We start from the raw sequence: 19600 nt of genomic DNA, 5'->3' as shown, positions 1-19600 counted from the left end.
CCGACCATGCAAAGAAGCGTGGCTGTGAGGAGCTACCCCACGCCTGAGGCCAGGGCCGGCGGCCTGAGAGGAGCTACCCCACGTCCAATAGGCGGTGGCTGCGCGGGGGCAGGAGGGCCGAGAGGAGCTACTCCACATTCAAGGTCAGGCCTTGAGGAGATACCCCTCATCCAAGGTAAGGTGCAGCGGCTGCACTTTCTTGGAGCAGCTGTGAAGAGATATCCCATGCCCAAGGTAAGAGAAACCCAAATAAGACGGTAGGTATTGCGAGGGGGCATCAGAGGGCAGACACACTGAAATCATAATCACAGGAAACTAGTCGATCTGATTACATGGACCACAGCCGAATGTGGTCCACTGGAGAAGGGAATGGCAAACCACTTCAGTTTGCCTTGAGAACCCCATGAACAGTATCAAAGGGCAAAATGATAGGATACTGGATGAGGAATTCCCCAGGTCGGTAGGTGCCCAGTATGCTACTGGAGATCAGTGGAGAAATAACTCTAGAAGGAATGAAGGGATGGAGCAAATGCAAAACCAATACCCAGTTGTGGATGTGACCGGTGATAGAAGCAAGGTCCGGTGCTGTAAAGAGCAATACTGCATAAGAACCTGGAATGTTAGGTCCATGAATCAAGGCAAATTGGAAATGGTCAAACAGGAGATGGCAAGAGTAAACATAGACATTCTAGGAATCAGTGAATTAAAATGGACTGGAATGGGTGAACTTAACTCAGATGACCATTATATCTACTACTGTGGGCAGGAATCCCTTAGAAGAAATGGAGTAGCCATTATGGTCAACAAAAGAGTCCGAAATGCAGTACTTGGATGCAATCTTAAAAACGACAGAATGATTTCTGTTCGTTTCCAAGGCAAACCATTCAATATTACAGTAATCCAGGCCTATGCCCCAACCAGTAACGCTGAAGAAGCCGAAGTTGAACGGTTCTATGAAGACCTACAAGACCTTTTAGAACTAACACCCAAAAAAGATGTCCTTTTCATTATGGGGGACTGGAATGCAAAAGTAGGAAGTCAAGAAACACCTGGAGTAACAGGCAAATTTGGCCTTGGAGCACAGAACGAAGCAGGGCAAAGGCTAATAGAGTTTTGTCAAGAGAACGCACTGGTCATAGCAAACACCCTCTTCCAACAACACAAGAGAAGACTCTACACATGGACATCACCAGATGGTCAACACCGAAATCAGATTGATTATATTCTTTGCAGCCAAAGATGGAGAAGCTGTGAGTTACTAGTACCATCTTCCTTTTTGTCTTTAATTTGTTCTAGTTTCTGTGTGTTTTTGTTCTTCTTTCTTGCCTTAAAAAACAATTGCTTGACCTTTGTGCTCTTTCTGAGTGGAAACCATCTGGCCCTAGGGCCTGATTGTTCCATCCCAGGACTCCTCCCCAACACCCCCACTCACTGCATTACTGTGGGGTGCAGCTCCCCCATGTACATAAAGAGGCAGTTCATGGAGCCAATCAGCCTTTTCCTATCACAGCCATCGTGATGCGGAGGACTGTGTGATCTGGAAAGAAAAGAGGTGGTGATAAGGTGTTGGGAAAGATTTGGAGGAGCCTTGAGTTTTTCACACCCTCTGGGTAGCTGACTTGGGCCAGATTGAGAGCCGGGCTTGGGGAAGGACCAGGATGGGAGCTGGACTTGGTCAGTACTCACCCAGGGGTATCATTGCACAGGTCACAATGAAGACCCCCGACAACAGCAAGGAGGCTGTTTGGGTACGTTTGCGGCCAAGTGATTCGGTGGCCAAAAAGCCCAGGAAATAAAGTGGTGGGTCCACAATCGTGAAGAACACCTGAGCCAGGTAGATGTTGATCTCAAAACTCTGCAGACTCATGACCATGCCTTAGAGGCTGAAAAAGAGTATGACCCTGGGGCAGGAGCAGAGGGGATATGCTTTGAGTCATAGGCATGCCACGTCTACATGGTAATTGCAGTTGGCAAACTGCTCTCACTGTTCTTTCTTTAGGCCTTATATCAGTCTTTCAGTGGGGTTTCTATATTTCGAATGCAGATAAGAAAGTCTTCCTTTAATTCTAAAAAAAAAAAAAAAAAAAGAATGTTATCTATCATACGTTTAAAAATTACCCAGGAGAAAATAGTGTTTTTACCTCACAACAGATTCTCTTCCCCTCCTTCCAGTTCCCTGCTCTCTCTGTGTGTGTGTGCGTGCTCACGTGTGTGTCCTCACTCATATCCAACTCTTTGTGACCCCCATGGACTGCAGCACACCAGGCTCCCCTGTACCTTCACTGTCTCCCAGAGTTGGTTCAAATTCATGTCTGTTGAATCAGTGATGCTATCTAACCATCTCATCCTCTGCCGCCCTCTAAGTTTTCCTTCAGAACAGTTATGGAAGTATGCAAATCAAGTGAGATCACGGTTATATTCTTGTCAACTGCAAATGACCCCCTTGCCAGGGACACATTGCATAGTATTTAGGAAGACATAGTGGCAGACAGCCTCCAGGATGGCCCCTGCTGGCAGACTGACTGTAGAGACTCTCCTTGCTGGTGTGATGAAGTGGGCAGCCATGGTGGGAAAGTCCTTGTGAAAAACAGAGAAATCTCTAGAAGCTGAGGTTAACTCCCATCTGATAGCCAGCAAGAAGCTTCAGTCCTACAACTGCAAGGAAATTTCAGGTAACAGCCGAAAAATCGATGCTTTCAAATTGTGGTGCTGGAGAAGACTCTTGAGAGTCTTTTGGACAGCAAGGAGATCAAACCAGTCAATCCTAAAGAGGATCAACTCTGAATATTCATTGGAAGGACTGATGCTGAAGCTGAAACTCCGATACTCTGGCCATCTGATGCAAACAGCTGACTCATTGGAAAAGACCCTGATGCTGGGAAAGATTGAGGGCAGGAGAAGGGGGCGACAGAGGATGAGATGGTGGGATGGCATCTTTGACTCAACGGACATAAATTTGAGTGAACTCCAGGAGACAGTTAAAGACAGAGGAGCCTGGTGTGCTGCGGTCCATGGAATCGCAAAGAGTTGGACATGACTGGGCTACTGAACAACAACCTGGCTGAGTTTAGAAGTGGAGTCTTCTCGAGTTGAGCATCCAGATGAGAATGTGAAGTCGTAAGCTGAGAACTTAGCTAAGCCCTGCCTGGATTCCTGACCCATGGAAACGGTGGGATAATAAGTGTGTGCTATTTCAAGCTGTTAAGTATGTAATTTGTTACATGGCAATAGAAGAATGCAGATTTCTTCAGGAGAACATGAGAGCCTGTGATGCAGAACTCTTAGGTCCAGAAGCTCAGGGCTTCTTGGGGTGGCTGCTTCTTTTTTTCTCAAGGTCAGTGCCACTTGGCTGAGCTCCAACCTCAGGAGATGAAGGACAGCTGGGCTTTCTTTCTCTCCCTCAGCAGGTGGGGAGCCCTCTGAGTCTCCAGAGTACCTGTGTCCTTTCCCAGTGGCGGCGGGGCTTCCCTCAGCCGCCCACCTACCCAGGCTTTCCTGTTTCCTCAGTCTGCTTATCTGCCCATCAGTTGTCTGTCTCTTACCCGAGTGGGGATGGACCTACCACAGTGGGACGATACAGAAGAAGAGCTGACGGAGAGCAGGGGAGCGCAGCACCCGCGGCATCGACAGCTGGGCTTGGCCCTTCTGCAGACTCATCTGGAGCAGCTGTTTGGATAGCTGGGGCTCAGGGCTTAGCTTCCCCTGGGGACCCCTCCCTCCACCCCCTGCCTGGGAAGCCCCAGACGACCTGGGTTCTAGAATGGGGGGGCAGGCGGAGCCCTGGTGGGATATCACAGAGGGTCTTGGGGGGGTGTCTCACCTCCACACTCAGCGTGGTGCCCTCTTTTTGCTTCCCATTGATCTGGGCCACTCTCTGCAGGGTCTTCAGGGTGAGGTCCAGGTTCCCCAAAGAGAAGTGCCAGAGGGCGGACTCTACGAAGAACCTGTGGGTGGGGTTTGGGGTGGCATGAATTTAGCCTGAGTTGACAGAGTTGTGGGTTTCTGAGAAAGGCACAGACCAGAGTGGGAAGACAGCTGGGAGGGGTGAAAAGAATCCTGGGCTGAGGTTAGGAGCTCTGGGTTCTATTTCAAGGATTATCCCTGTCTACTTGGGAGACCTGAGATAAGTCTTACCCCTTTCTGGCCATGGTCTTCCCTACCTATCAGTGTGGACATTGGTTCTGTTTGCTTTGTTCTGCCTTGATACTTAAGGAGGTAGGGAAGGGGTCTTCTAGGAGATGCTACACCCATAAGTGCTGTGACTTATCTTGAGCACTCTACCCTACACTGACGTCCCACTCACCTGGAGTAGACGAAGGTGGCAAAGAGGGACAGAGACACCAACAGCTGCAGGTGGCACCAGTAGGGCAGAGCATAAGCCATGCCAGCCAGGGAGAGTTGGCCTAGGGTGGGAACAAATCCTAATAGGAGGCCCAGACTTGGATGGGCATGGATGGACAGTCACTCTAGATCTGGGGAGAAGAACAGAGCTTAGGTTGAAGTCAGGGTTGTATGAGTATGTGTGTATCTGGGGGGTGGAGGAGGAGCCTCACACTGGAGTGGAAGGGCTCATCTCGTGAGCTCAGTCCTATTCTGCACCCCTAGGCCCCTCACTGGATAAGGCAAGGATGGTATGATATTTGGTTAGGTTCAGTGTGTGTGTGTGTGTGTGTGTGTGTAGGGATGGTCTAGAAGGTTCTGAATTCCTATGCATGCTCCTATTCAGTGTCACCAACCCCAACATTCATATTTCCTTGCTTCTTCCGAACCTCTTTTGACCTGCCTACAGCCGCTCCCTCTGCACTTCCTTCAACTCATTTTAATTCAACAAGCATTTAGAGTTGAAGATCCTGTGCCATGCCCTTTGCTTGACCTGGGAAATAGAGATGAATGAGCCTTATGCTCAGGCCATTCTGCAGCACTTTCATTTCCTCCAAGGGGTCATACTCTGGCCTCAGGGACTTGTATATTCTTTTCTTTTTGTCTAGAACTCTGCCCAAGAACTTTACTTCCTTTCTTTCTGCCTCACGTTTTATGCAGTTCTGAGCTTAGATGTTACCACTTCTGGGGTGATTTCCTGGCTCCCCAAGTCCTGATTGAGCACCCCACTTCTGAACTCCCACATCATCCAGGATAGCCCCCATCCTCGCCTTTAGTAAACCAATTTGTAAGTGCTTGGCAGCTCACCCAGTCGACTATTAACTCTTTAAGGTCATGGGTAGTGTCCTCTTGTTCACTTGTTTGTCCACAGTGCTGGATGTGACACAAATTAAATGGCTTTTGAAACTGTATTTAATAAACAAGAGTTGAATAAAAGATTCCCTGTATGATTGACTGGCTTCTCTAAGCAACCCGACTCCAATCTCTGAGTCTTTACTTAGTTCATCCTTACAGTGATCCCTAAATACCTATGAATTCTAGCCCCAAATGATCAGAGCCACCGAAGAGGCCACGATCTTAATTTTTTTCTTCTTGGGGCACTACCTACTCCAGGAAAGACCCAGATAGGTCAGAATGGGCTGGGACAGGTACTCAGGGAAGGAGCTGAGGTTTGCATCTATCAGGTTCCCTGGTTCACTGCACCTCTGTGACCGAGGATCCCCGTGAACTGACCCTCCTGGGTTCCCGCTCACTCAGAATCATAGACGAGGTGCTGGCACCTGACACAGCCATGCCTGAGAGGAATCAGCAAACGCAGTAGACTGGGAAGTTGAGGGCGAAGGCAGCACAGATCCCTGAGACCACTAACAGCAGGTAGTTCCAGGTCAGCACCTTCAGGCGGCCCAAGCTGTGAAAGGAGGGGAAACCTGGCAAGCGCATTGCTTTCTCCCCCGTCCCATGTCTCTGGCTGTCTCATCCTTGATGCCCTGGGCAATCTAACAGGTGAGGCTGCCTGCATGTGACCATGGGGTAGATGCTGAGATGGGAGGCGGAGAATAATTGGGTGAGGATTGGCATCTGGGGGACCTGTTGTTGGGAGAATCCTTGGATTGCTGCTGTCCAGGGTCCTGATTCATCTCAGCAAACCTCTGTGGAGGGAGTCACACACCTTTATCAGAATCACAGGGGTGTGTTGAAAGCAAACCAGATACCAGAACCCCACTTAAAGCCTATTGCATATCTGGAAGGTATGCTAGAAGCCTGATTTTTAACATGCTTCCAAGGTTTGGGAACTACTGCTTTGGGGTGTGGTTGCTTCTTTGAATGTTGATTGATGGAAACAACCAACATTCCTGTTAGGAGACAGCCTTTTGTGATATTTTTAAAGAATTGAAGTATTATTGACATACAGCAGTGAAATAGTTTTAGGTGTATAACAATGATTCTATATTTGTATATATTTTGAAATGAGCACTGCAATGCTGCTGCGTCACTTCAGTCGTGTCCGACTCTGTGCGACCCCGTAGACGGCAGCCAACCAGGCTCCCCCGTCCCTGGGATTCTTCAGGCAAGAATACTGGAGTAGGTTGCCATTTCCTTCTCCAATGCATAAAAGTGAAAAGTGAAAGTGAAGTCTCTCAGTCGTGTCCAACTCTTAGTGACCCCATGGACTGCAGCTTACCATAAATCTACTTAAAATCTATCACCATATATAGTTACAATAATTTTTTGCGTGTGTGATGAAAATGCTTAAGATCTCACTTTGTGACTTTCAAATATGCAATACGGTATTATTAAGTACAGCCATCATGCTGTACATTACGTTCCCATGACTTACTTATTTTTAGCTTAAACTTGGTAACTTTTGACCTTCTTCACTCATTTTGGCCAGCCCCTCCTCCCTGTCTCTAGCAACTACCAGTCTCTCCTCTGTATCCATAAGCTTGGTTTATGGGATTTTTATTTTTGGGAAAGTTATGCAAGGTTTATGCTTTTGCAAAATGCATTTGACTGTGGCTTATAGTTTATGAATAATAAAGCTGATTTTGTGTCTTTGATCTGCTGTGACACAATATTTTCAAACTTTATTAAAAATTTTTTTAAAAATTTATTTTCTAATTGAAAGATAATTGCTTTATAGAATTTTGTGGGTTTCTGTCACACATCACTAAGAATCAGCCATGGGGGTACACCCTCAAATTTTATTCTTTAGAAAACTGCCTCTTAGTATTCATCCCATGGTTCTTTTTATGGTCTCTGGTCTGGAAGACAGTCAAGGTTAGGGTAACAAACACTGAGTTGCAGGTACTAATTTAACCCTTTTCACAGCCTCCATTTTATAGGTGGAAAAGCCAAGTCTGAGAGAGGTGGTATAAGCTTCTTGTGGCATAGGCCTGAGGCTGGTCCCTCACTGATACTGATTGCCTGGTCTGAGTTTGTTTCTGTGACACTCACTTGTCACATACAAGGCAGAAGTGGTGGGGAGCCATTTCTTCTGGGTGTCAGAAACTCTGGATTCTTGTCCTGCTTTTGCCACTTGTTAGCTGTGTGACTGTACCTTTAAAAAAAAAATAAACATTAAATATTTACTTTAGGACTTCCCTGCTGGCACAGTGGGTGGGAATCCGTCTGTCAATGCAGGGACTTGGATTCGATCTCTGGTATGAGAAGATGCCACGTGCCACGGACCAGCTAAGCCCATGCGCCGCAACTACTGAGGCTGTGTGCTGCAGTTTCTGAAACCCGAGTGCCTAGTGCCTATGCTCCACCGCACAGAGTCGTCCCTGCTCTCCGCAGCTAGAGAAAAGCCCTCGAGCAGCAACGAAGACCCAGCAAAGCCGAAAAAAAAAAAGTTTACAATCACAAAAGTAATGAATTACCATAAAAGTTCAAACAGTATAATAACAAAGAGTGAAAAGTTCTCTTCTTTCCAATTCCACTCCTTGGAGTTAACAACATTATTTTCTGGGTTCCTTCTAGGCACCTTGGGCAAATTATCTAACATCCCTGAACGTCCGTGTCCTCGTTAGTAAAATGCAGCTAACAGTAACATTCATGCTGGCTGCACAAGGGTATTGTGAGGAGGTGAGACCTGGAAAGTGCTGATGGACAGTTGTGTGATTCCTGCAGACCTTCCAGACAAGGTCAGGCTTGGGTGAATAAGTTCTGTGTCCCTCTTTGGATTCTCAGGGCTGCCAGTCTCCCCTCTATGTCCAGCCTAGAGGGGCTACGCTTTTGCTCCTTGATTCAGGTTTGTTCATCACTGACTTGTCTGCCGTGACCCCAGACGTCAAGCTTCCGACCAGTACTTCTGCCATGAAGATGGACTGACTCAGCTGCAGCAAAGTGTTGCGTGTACACACAAGGTCCCACTGTGAGGAAGGAAGAACCAGAGTCAGGGAGAGCCAGGCTGGCCCCACCACAGTCCATTCCATCCTTCCTGGTGGGCAGAGTATGTGGGATTGGGACCGGCACATAAGGAGAGCCTGCCTCCCTGAGTCACACAATCTTTCTTGCCATCTTCTCCTGGTGACAATGATTCAAGTGATTTCAAAACACGTAAGAGATATTTTTGGGGATAACTGAGTATCTTGCTCCCCTTTTTTGGAGCACTAATCGCTTACCCTCTTTCAGGGCTCTTTAACCTGTCCCTCCTTGGGAGAAGCTGAAGAATACCGACAGAATTAAAAATCTGGTTCTTTTTCTTACAGATTTGGAAAAGGGACTCAGAGAAGCAAGGTTTGTAAGGACACTCAAAGCCGGGATGAGAGGGCCAAATGTGGGACAACGTGCAAGTGGAGTTGAGAAATCATGAGACAGAGAGAGAGTGGGAGAGGAGAAAAAAAGAAGCAGAGGAAGAGAGGCAGGGGGAGGAGGGGAGGGGGAGGGGAGGAGGAGGAGGGGGAGGGGAAGGGGGAGGCAGGAACCTAGTCAGAGAGATCAGGGTGAGAGCACAGTGCCAGAGAGGTGGGGATGGAGAGCCCAGGTGCCCTGATTCTCCTGAACCACCTGACTGTGGTCTCTCATAAGACTGGGCTCAAGTTCTTGACCTCGGATTCTGTGAAATACCCTTGCATCCTTCCCTTAACTTTCCATAAACACGTCTGAGAGGGTGTAGTTATTTGCAGTCTTGTGTAAGCAGCACTTGAATACCTTAACTAATAGTTTAAATTTTATTGCTCTTTTTAATGACTATTAGAAAAAAGATTCCCATTTTAAAAGTACTTCATTTCGAGGTGGAGTAAAACAGCTCTACAGCCTGCAGAAAAATTGTACTGCTCACAGATGCCTTTAAAATTAAGTAAGGATGACAAACGAGTGTGGCATTTCATTTACAAGTTAAGAGCCAATTTTTATATACTTTTGAGTGAATTTTAAAACTCATTTCTTTCGTTAACAGAAAAAAGAAAAAGGAAAAGGGACTGGGATGACCAGGATGTTTAGGGAATGCTCCCTAGGCTGTACTAATATATATCCAAATGAATTCATCCTTCAGGTCTAATTGCTTGATAATCTTGATTTGATTGGAAAGAAATCCTTATTTGTGAGTTTAATTATTACTGTGGGACTATTAATACCCTGTGCACACACCACATGATATACAATTTGGAAGGTTGGCATTTGAACACTTTCTCCAAAGAGCAATGGACTTTCAGACAGAGTAAGAGAAATACAGGTCTTTGTCACTTTCAGGCAGAATCTCAAAAAGAAGAACAAATACATTTGAACAAATGAACAAAAAAAAATGATACAAATGAACTTCCTTACAAAACTGAAAGAGACTTACAGACTGAGAGAAGGAGCTTATGGCACCAGGGGGAAATGGTGGAGGGCAGCGATAATTAGGAAGTTTGGAATGGACAAGTACACACTGCTATATTTAAAATGGATAATCAGCAAGGACCTACTGTATAACACAGGAACTCTGCTCAATATTATGCAACAAGCTAAAGGGGGAAAGAATTTAAAGAAGAATAGATACAGGTATATGTATAACTGAATAACTTTGCTGTACAACTGAGACTCATACAACATTGTTAAATAGCTATGCATGCATGCTCTTCAGTCATGTCTGACTCTTTGTGGCCTTGTGGACTGTAGACCGCCAGGCTCCTCTGTCCATGGGATTCCCCAGGCAAGAATATTGGAATGGGTTACTATGTCCTCCTCCAGAGGACTTTCCTGACCCAGGGAACAAATCTGCATCTCATGCATTGCAGGAGGATTCTTTACCCACTGAGCCATCTGAGAAGCCCTAAATAAACTGTGGAAAATTCTGAAAGAGATGGGACTACCAGACCACCTGACCTGCCTCTTGAGAAACTTATATGCAGGTCAGGAAGTAACAGTTAGAACAGGACATGAAACAACAGACTGGTCCCAAATAGGAAAAGGAGTACGTCGAGGCTGTATATTGTCACCCTGCTTATTTAACTTATATGCAGAGTACATCATGAGAAATGCTGGGCTGGAGGAAGCACAAGCTGGAATCAAGATTGCTGGGAGAAATATCAATAACCTCAGATATGCAGATGACATCGCCCTTATGGCAGAAAGTGAAGAACTAAAGAGCCTCTTGATGAAAGTGAAAGAGGAGAGTCAAAAAGCTGACTTAAAACTCAACATTCAGAAAACTAAGATCGTGGCATCCGGTACCATCACTTCATGGCAAATAGATGGGGAAACAGTGGCTGACTTTATTTTTTGGGGGCTCCAAAATCATGATTGCAGCCATGAAATTAAAAGACGCTTACTCCTTGGAAGGAAAGTTATGACCAACCTAGACAGCATATTAAAAAGCAGAGACATTACTTTGGCAACAAAGGTCCGTCTAGTCAAGGCTATAGTTTTTCCATATGGAAATGTGTATGGTTTATCCATATACATTCATGTATGGATGTGAGAGTTCGACTATAAAGAAAGCTGAACGCAGAAGAATTGATGCTTTTGAACTGTGGTGCTGGAGAAGACTCTTGAGAGTCCCTTGGACTGCAAGGAGATGCAACCAGTCCATTCTAAAGGAGATCAGTCCTGGGTGTTCATTGGAAGGACTGATGTTGAAGCTGAAACTCCAATACTTTGGCCACCTGATGCGAAGAGCTGACTCGTTTGAAAAAACCCTGATGCTGGGAAAGATTGAGGGCAGGAGGAGAAGGGGACGACAGGATGAGACAGTTGGATGGCATCAGCGATTCAACGGACATGGGTTTGGGTGAACTCCAGGAGTTGGTGATGGACAGGGAGGCCTGGCATTCTGTGGTTCATGGGGTCACAAAGAGTCAGACACAACTGAGCGACTGAACTGGAATATAAAATAAAAAGTGAAAAAAGCAATGAACTTTATTGCTGTTTTATACAAATAACTACTCTTCTGTAATTCTATGTGTTATCTGATATAACTTTTATTTTAAAAAGATTTTAAGGCTTTGTCAAACTGGGACTTCATTTTAATAGTCCTTATTGGAAACTTGTGAATAGAATACTACCGCGGAGATGGAGACGCACTGTAGGGAGGAGTTAGGGGTAAGATAGACTGGAACTGAGGAATGTGAGGATGAGAAGCAAGAGGGTGTAGGAAAGAGGAGAGAAGTCAGAGAAGTGCTGGAGGAGGGGCGGGTTAGGTGTGCGGGCTGAGCAGAGGCAGACTGCTGTATATAGGATGGGTAAGCAACAAGGTCCTGGTGTATAGCACGGGGAACAATATGCAATATCCTGGGATAAACCATAACAGAAAAGAATATGAAAAAGTATATATATGCATAACTGGATCACTTCGTTATACAGCAGAAATAAACACAAGTACACTGTGAAGTACATTGTAAATCAACTGAGTGATGGTTGCTCAGTTGTGTCCGACTCTTGGCGATCCCATGGACTGTACCCCGCCAGGCTCCTTTGTCCATGGAACCCTCCAGGCAGGAATACTGGAGTGTGTTGCCATCTCCTTCTCCAGGGAAATCAACTGTACTTCAACAAAATTTAAAAAATAGATTTATCAATTTTAGAGAAAATGGAAAAATAAGGATTTGTCAAATAACAAAAGAAGTCAGAGGAACGAGAAGAGAACAAAATTTGTATGCAGCTTAGTGATGAAATCTGGGTGTAGTTCAGAATAGAAACTGATAAATGAATATGGAACATGTAGTCAGAAAGAATTTCTCTGCCTCTGCTTTGCCCTAAGGTACTCGTCTTCTGTAAAAGCGACAGTGCAAGGGGCTTATAGCACCTTAGGGTGAGCATAGATTTTACTATATACGATCTCTTCATGTGTACCTGAGACTCGTGAGGATCATATACCTCTGTGTGCTCCTGGGCCTCACACACACACACACACACATATATATATACAGTGCTTATATATATATATATATATATATATATAAGCCGAAGCTTACTTACATTGTACCTCACAGTGTACTTGTGTTCATTTCTGCTGTATAGCAAAGTGATCCAGTTATACACATATATATATTCTTTTTCATATTCTTTTCTATTATGGTTTATCAGAGTATATTGAATATAGTTCCCTGTGCTATACAGCAGGACCTTGTTGTTTATTCGTCCCTAAGGAACCAAAGTGTAGGAATGGGTAGTGGTGGATTTGAGGGAGACTCAGAGAATTGCTGCCTAGGACAGCTCTGCACTGCTAACCTGATAAAGCCTGTGATAAATGAAAGATGCTGTGAGACTGGCCTCAGGGGAAAGAAAAAGAGAAAACGAATGGCAGTGGGACCAGGAAGTAGAGCCATGAAATGGTAACTGTTGTTCAACTGCAGAACAGAAGCGAAAGGGGGACTCAGGCCGGCCATTCATAGTAACTCAGGCCCTCTCTGCTCTACAATCATTGGAGCTGGGGTGGGCACGTGACCCAGGTCAGAAAATGTCTTTCCTAGAATTTTTCAAAGTTGAAGCAGAGAGGCCTTGCCTGAGGGCTCAGCGATAAAGAATCTGCCTGCCAATGCAGGAGGCATGAGTTTGATCTCTGGTCCTGGAAGATCCCGCATGCCTTGGAACAGCTAAGCCTGTGCACCACTACTATTGAGCCTGTGGTCTCCAGCCTGGGAGCTGCAACTACTACTGAGCTCACATGCCACAGCTACTGAAGCCCTGGCAGCATGGAAACTGGGCTCAGCAGCAAGAGAAGCCACCGCAGTGAGAAGCCTTTGCACCACAGCTAGAGAGTAGCCCCTGCTTGCTGCAACTAGAGAAAAGTCCGCACAGCAATGAAGACCCAACACAAAGGTAAATAAATGAAATTATTCAAAAATTTTAAAAAAGGTGAAGCAGAGAGACAGTTATTAGAAGTGAGCCCAGAATGGGCAGTGGCCATGTTAAACAAAGCATCTGTTTCATAGTTACATGCCCATCACGCAGAGAATAGATGAGAGCCAACAAAGGTCTTGTACACATGGCCCTGGTTCCCATGGCCCCTAGAGTCAGCTCTGCCTTTGTCTTGTGGTTGGGTTATGGGAACCTTTATACCCTCTTTTCATGCTCAGATTAGTTTAAGTTGAACTGTAGCCACTTGCAAACAGGAGTCCTGGCTCATACAGTTCAGACAGAAGCTGCCAGTTATTCAGTTCAGTTCAGTCACTCAGTTGTGTCCGACTCTTTGTGACTCCATGGACTGCAGCATGCTAGGCCTCCCTGACCATCACCAACTCCCAGAGTTTACTCAAACTCATGTCCATTGAGTTGGTGATGCCATCCAACCATCTCATCCTCTGTTGTCCCCTCCTCCTCCCACCTTCAATCTTTCTCAGCATCAGGGACTTTTCAAATGAGTCAGTTCTTCACATCAGGTGGCCAAAGTATTGGAACTTCAGCCTCAACATCAGTCCTTCCAATGAATATTCAGGACTGATTGCCTTTAGGATGGACTGTTTGGATCTCCTTGCAGTCCAAGGGACTCTCAAGAGTCTTCTCCAACACCACAGTTCAAAAGCATCAATTCTTCAGCGCTCAGCTTTCTTTATAGTACAACTCTCACATCCATACATGACTACTGGAAAAACCATAGCTTTGACTAGATGGACCTTTGTTGGGAAAGTAATGTCTCTGTTTTTTAATATGCTGTCTAGGTTGGTCATAACTTTTCTTCCAAGGAGCATACTCAGGATAATTTAATTCAGAAGGAAATAGGAGGGGACTTCCCTGGTGGTCCAGTGGTTAAGAATCCACCTTGCAATGCAGTGGACACAGATTTGATCCCTGGTCGGGGAGCTAAGATCTTACTTGCCTCAGATCAACTCAGCCAGCATGCCGCAAATATTAAAGCCTGCTTGCCGCAACTAGAGGGTCCATGTACTGCAAAGAAGGATCTCACGTATGCAACTAAGACCCAATTTTGCCAAATAAATAAATATATACTAAGAAAAGAAAATAAGGAGGAGAGTTCAGGTAGGCTTTTATTATTATCATTATAACCCAGGGTTAGCATCTTATTTCTTATTATACTAATTTTTTTTTTTTTTTTGCTTTGCATTCAGAGGGATGAAGTATCCCTTTGGGATATAGAGCTGTTTGGGAGTTCTTTCCAAGGGGCAAGCTGGGACTTGTCTTCCTCAGGTGACCTGTGCTGCTGTGCCTACTAGATACAGCCACATGGCCTGGGTGGAGCATCTTCACTGAGACTAATTTTCCTTCTTAAGCAACCCTTGATAACCTGTGAGCTATTTCATTTGCTTCACAACTCAAAAGGTCTAGCTTCACACTGGGTTATACATGTAAACTGCTTATTATCCTAATGAAGTGTTTTCTGGTGCAGTCTTTGGCATTATTGGCCCAAGGGAGAGTTATCCTGGTTGTGTTCATGAAAATATGGTGGACATTGGTCCCACACGCAGTGCCTGTTGGAAGAGGACTGGATTATTCTTGGCCTCTTCCCACAACTCAGGACAATTGTAGGCACCTGGCTTTGTCAGTCACCTAAACTGATGAGAAGATAACCACTAACTCTCCATTTAGAAGGAAAGCTGAGGTGCTCACTCACCCAGATTCTTTGCTCCAGATGGCAAGGAATCCAAAGAAATTTGAGCTTCTGATCATACTGCCTGCTGTTTTGAACAGAAGAACAACAGCAAGGTTGATATTAATAGTTCCTGGAGTATTGTCGAACTTGGAAAACAGGGTGCAGAGTTTTAAGAAGGGAAACGGAAAAGCAGAATTGGAGGGATTGATAGTGTACAAGTTAAGGTGGGTGGAGGAGGATGTCTCAGAATTTGGGTGGAGGCTGGAGAATAAGGAAGGCGTTCCCCCTCAGCTATGCTGGGAGGGGATGGCATATGACGCTCAGAGGGAGGAGGAGTAGCCATCCTTACTCGCTTTCTGCTTCTGTGCCTTGGGTCTGGCTAGTGGGAAGTATGGCTTAACTCCTACCACTTTCAGACTGATGCTGCATCCAGCAGGTCTGGAGATTCTGCTCACCCACAGCCCCTTCTCAAGTCATCTTTTCTGCAAAGCCCTGATTACCAGGCAATGGGCCACATAATCCCACTATTTTGCCCCTTGGTGTAATGATTAGATTAAATGTGGACACCTAAGCCAATTGCAGGATTGTGGCGGAGGCTACTCATCAATGTGTTGGGTTGAGCCAATCAGAGCCTTTTCTAAGAATTTGAATTAAGATTTACGGAAATATTCTGGCTGGTGGGTTCGTGTGACTCTTTGCAACCCCATGGACTGTAGGCCCCCAGGCTCCTTTGCCCACGGGCATTCTTCAGGCAAGAATACTGGAGTGGGTTGCCATGCCTTTCTCCAAGGGATCTTCCCAATCCAGGGATTGAACCTGCATCTCTTATGTCTCCTGCATTGGCAGCAGATTCTTTGCCACTGGTGTTACCTGGGAAGCCCCTTTGGTTGGTGGTGGGCCCTAAATCTGAGAGGTAATGGATCAGAGCTGGGATTGGCAGTCGTCTCGCGAGATGACCACACAGACAAAATGGGTTGAAAAGGAGAGCCATAGAGTCAGTGTACAGCAATGCCTCTGGTGCTCCAGTCCCTGGTTCCAGTTGCCATGAAGCCTGGACACGCTTTGTTTCCTGCCCTTGGATTTCCCGAAATCCCTCTCCTCCTGAGCTGACAGGAGAGAGCTTCTCTTTCTTGCAACCAAAAGACCATTGACTAGAACAGATGTTGAGAGCACGATCCACGCGACAGCTGCAGAGTGCAGAATTCAGCCGGATGAACCATTTAGCAGGCCAGGGAGACTCTACAATCGACTGTGTGTGTGTTTCGGGGGAGGGGTGTTAAATCACTAGAGATGAAAGGACCCTCCCCCTCCCCATAACCCTGTTCTCTTTCCCATCTTAGTTCCTTGGCTGCTCTCCATCTCCTGGCCCCAGCTGCCGAGAGCTATTTCTAGACGAAGTCAGGAAATTGTTTTTGTCTCTAGGACTCTGAGCCCAGAAGCCCCTGCTCAGGAATATTCTCTTTGCCCTCCACTCTCTGCTTGCCTCCTTTCTCCACCTCCATCCCCACACCTTCCTACTCTCGGGGAAACCAAAGTGGGCTATTGAACTCCAGCAGCAGTTATCTCTCTCTCTGGGGGAGGTTGGAGGGGCAGAGAACAGCTTTCTGCAAGGCGTTCCATAACCTTCTCTACCAGGAAGATCTCAATTCCAACCCCTGTTCTCTGTCCTGCATTTTGGGCAGAACTCTTCATAGCTCCAGGGTCTTTGGGCAAATTCAGGTCAGGTTCGCACAGTCTGTGTGTGTGTGTGTATGTGTGGGTGTGGGTGTGAGTGTGTGTGTGTGGGCGTGTGTGGGGATGGTAAGATGGGGACTCGGGGGTTGGAAGGAGGAGCTGGGGGCCCAGGGCTCCTCACCTCACTGATGATGGTGGAAGGGAAGGTGCTGTTGTCGTAGATCCAGCCGTGGGGGCAGGGCTCTGTGGCCCCTGTGCCGTTGGTCTCCGTGCTATTGGGAAAGGGCAGTCCCCGCTGGGGGAGGTGAAGTGGAGGCAGGGCTCGGGCCACCCCTGCCCATCCCAGGGCAGCCAGGCCTCCAGGTCCCCGTCCTTGCTGAGGCTGGTGTCGGCAGGTGGGCGGCAGTGGTGGGTAGGAATGGCAGCGGTGAAGTTCTGCAAGGTGTTGTGCAAATATGTCAGGAACAGGGGCAAAATCAACAGAATCACCTGGATCTTCTGGAAGCGGCCGACACCCGCCACCTGCAGCAGGATGTCATTAAAGGCCATGCGGTAGGACCTTGCAGGGGCCCAGGAGCGGAGGCCTCTTGCTCCCACAAACTGTTTCCAGGCTTTCGGTGCAGGGGGGAGGAGACAGGCTGTCCTTTGTCTTCTCAGTTCATCAGTTCCTGGTTCTGCTGTGGCCTTAAGTCCCCCGAACTAAAAACTAGTGTTTATAACTTTTTTAGAGGTACCAAGTTAAACTGTGACTTGAAAGTAAGGCGATGAATTATTAAGACTCATCGGATCAATGATTTGTTCCAGGGGACCTTAAGGGCAGCTAAAGTTAGATTGGCCACATGGCCAAAAAAAAAAAAGAGGGAACCCTCATCAGAGGTAATGTCAATGGTGCCTCTTTTCTCATTGTAATGCAATCCACTCCCAATTTTTCTCCTTCCCTCAACTGTAACAGCTAAAACCAAGGAAATGTCCACCACAGTCTATCCCATTATCTGTTTAACCATCCTCAAGCCAGGGGCAAAAAAAGCTTCATTGAGACTGAGTATATACAATAAAATGCGTCAACTTGGGAACCTCATTTTGACAAGTTTTAACAAATTTACACAGTCATATTGTTGTTCTTCAGTTGCTCAGTCGTGTTTGACTCTCTGTGACCCCATGACCTGCAGCATGCCAGGCTTCTCTGTCCTTCACCATCTCCTGGAGATTGCTCAAACTCATGTTCATTGAGTTGATGATGCTACCGAACCATCTCGTCCTCTGTTGTCCCCTTCTCCTGCCTTCAATCTTTCCCGGCATCAGGGTCTTTTCCAATGAGTCGCCTCTTCACATCAGGTGGCCTAAGTATTGCAGCTTCAGCTTCAGCATCAGTCCTTTCAGTGAATCTTCAGGGTTGATTTCCTTTAGGATTGACTGGTTCAATCTCCTTGAACTCTCGAGTCTTCTCCAATACCACAGTTTAAAAGCTTCAATTCTTTGGTGCTCTGCCTTCTTGATGATCCAACTCTTACATCCATACATGACTACTGGAAAAACCATAGCTTTGACTATACGGACCTTTTCTTCTTTTTTTCTTCTGATGCTGAAACTGGACAAAAACATCACAATAAAAGAAAACTGGGGACCTCCCTGGTGGTACAGTGGGTGGGAGTCTGTCTGCCAATTCAGGGGACAAAGGTTTGATTCGTGGTCCAGGAGGATTCTACGTGCCTCGGAGCAATTGTGCCTTTATGCCAGAGCTATTGGGCCTTAGAGCCTGTGCTCTGCAACAGGAGAAGCCCCTGCAATGAGAAGCCTATGCACCACAAAGAAGAGTAGCCCCCACTGGCTGCAACTAGAGAAAGCCCACATGCAGCAATGAAGACCCTGCACAATCAAAAAAATAAAATGAATAAAATAACAAAAAAAGAAAACTAGAGACTGATATCCCTTATGATAAATGCAAAATTCTTACTATAGTTTTATCAAATTTAAGTCAGCAATATATAAGCAGGATAATGTATCTTGACAAAGTAGGGTTTATCCCAAGAATGCAAAACTGACTTAACATTAAAAAACTCAATTAATATAATTCATCATATTAGTAGACTAAAAAAAGAAAAAATATGTGATCATCTCAATAGATGCAGAAAGATCTTTTGACACAACGACATCCATGACATTAATACAACTTCTCAGCAGACCTGGAATAAAAGGGAATTTCTTCAAATTGATGAAAGACATCTATGGGAAAGACTAAATGCTTTCCTCCTAAGTTTAGGAAGGAAGCAAGAATATTGACTCTCACCACTTTTATTCAACATTGTACTGAAGGTTATAAGCAGTGTAATAATTCTGTATAATGGCAACAAACAATTGCAGTTGAAATGAAATATCATTAATAATTGCAACAAGGAACTGTGCTCAGTGTAATGTGGCAGCCTGAATGGGAGGGGAGTTTGGGGAAGAATGGATACATGTATTCCTATGCCTGAGTCCTTTTCCTATTATCCATCTGAAACTATTACAACATTGTTAGTGGGTTATACTCCAATGTAAAGTAGAAAGTTAAAAAATAATTCCATAAAGTATGAAATGTTTAGGTATAAAATTGATAAAATATGTGCAAGTTCTATACACTTAAAAGTGCAAAACATTGCTTAGAGAAATTAAAGAAGATTTTAAAAAATGGAGAACTATATCATAGATTGGAACACTCAATACTGTGAAGATAGGGGTGAGGTGGGAGGGAAGCTCAAGAGGAAACAGTATTTGTAAATTCTTGACTGATTCATGTTGTGGTATGGTAGAAACCAACACAACATTGTAAAGCAATTATCCTTCAATTAAAAATAAATGTAAAAATTAAATAGAAAAGATATTGAATAAATAAGCCATATAATAACAATTCAGCAGTAAATGTTGTAACCTATAAAAATATTGTTAAGATGACAATCATTCCCCAAATGATCTATAGATTCAATGTAATATAAAAATTTTAGTAGTTTTCTGGATAGAAATTTACAAGTTGATTTTAAAATTTATATGGAAATGCATAATATCTGCAGTAGCCAAAACAACTTTGAAAAAGTTAAA

General features: G+C 45.3%; 1 pseudogene; it reads right to left on the bottom strand.

Moving 5' to 3' along the window:
* LOC129548448 (solute carrier family 22 member 6-like) overlaps window positions 1-17074 on the bottom strand; it is a 31629-nt pseudogene extending 14555 nt beyond the window's left edge.
* Window positions 17075-19600: the final 2526 nt, after the last annotated feature.

The sequence above is a fragment of the Moschus berezovskii genome, chromosome 25 (genome assembly GCF_049115385.1).
Source record: "Moschus berezovskii isolate FMDL1 chromosome 25, NW_MosBer_1.0, whole genome shotgun sequence".
Taxonomy (NCBI): domain Eukaryota; kingdom Metazoa; phylum Chordata; class Mammalia; order Artiodactyla; family Moschidae; genus Moschus; species Moschus berezovskii.
The sequence above is the reverse complement of the archived record's forward strand: the minus strand, read 5'-3'. Positions and strand labels throughout refer to the sequence as shown.